Raw genomic sequence first — 983 nt, forward strand, 5'->3', positions numbered from 1 at the left:
GCCACTGTGGGGAGTGATATTGGATGGCGAGGCTCATGTTAACATCCTCCGGGAGTATGTTAGACACAAGATATGAAACCGGATCCCTTAAAAATTAGAATGGTAGATCAAAGGATAGTCCAGGCCAATGGCTTAGTTGAAAACTTACAGACCATGGTAGGATTTGAGAAACTCAAAACTAGCTTTCTGGTACTAGGTTTGCAAGGAGCTTACAATATGCTATTGGGAAGGCCTTGGATCAAAAGTGCACGAGCCATTTATGATCATGCGGACCAAATGTTAACAATTCAAGGATCTAATAGAGGAACTCAATTGAAAACAAATAAATATCGGAAGCTGGTGGAAGAGGGCAATGAGGCCACATATATTATGTAGGAAACATGGAGCGAAGAAGATTGAATGAATGTTAGCGTCTATGAACATATTTCCTATAACAAAGATAGACTTGGCGAATAATACCAGAACTTGGAAGAGGGTAACCACGCTAGAGGAATTTAGGGAATATGGCACAAAGAGGATCGAATGAATGTTAGCGTCTATGAACATATTTCCTATAGCAAAGGAAGAATTGAATGTAGTACTTATGGACCAAGAGAGAGCAGAGCATTAGAGACAACTATATCCAAAGACAACTAGCAAATCTAGACGGTAGGCTGCTAGAAGCACCAAGTTAGACTACGGAGGAGGTTATCCCAGATGAGGAACACATGCAACAAAGTGCAAACATGCCTAGTTGGAATAGTATCCAATTAGATAGAGAAACAGATTCAGTAGGAATGGGAAATCCCTTCAATGAATATGCAGCAGGTATACAACTAATTAAGGAAGATAAATCTTTGGCAAAAAGAAAAGGCAGTGGACCAAATTGGTTGTTGCCCAATGATTAAGAAATTGAAGAATGAAATCTTAGTCCAGAAGAAAATCCAATGAGATGGTCAAAATCAACAAACATCTAAAACCAGAGAAAAAAGAGAAGGCCAGAG

This window comes from Adiantum capillus-veneris, chromosome 23 (genome assembly GCF_014529385.1).
Source record: "Adiantum capillus-veneris isolate H3 chromosome 23, ASM1452938v2, whole genome shotgun sequence".
Lineage (NCBI taxonomy): Eukaryota > Viridiplantae > Streptophyta > Polypodiopsida > Polypodiales > Pteridaceae > Adiantum > Adiantum capillus-veneris.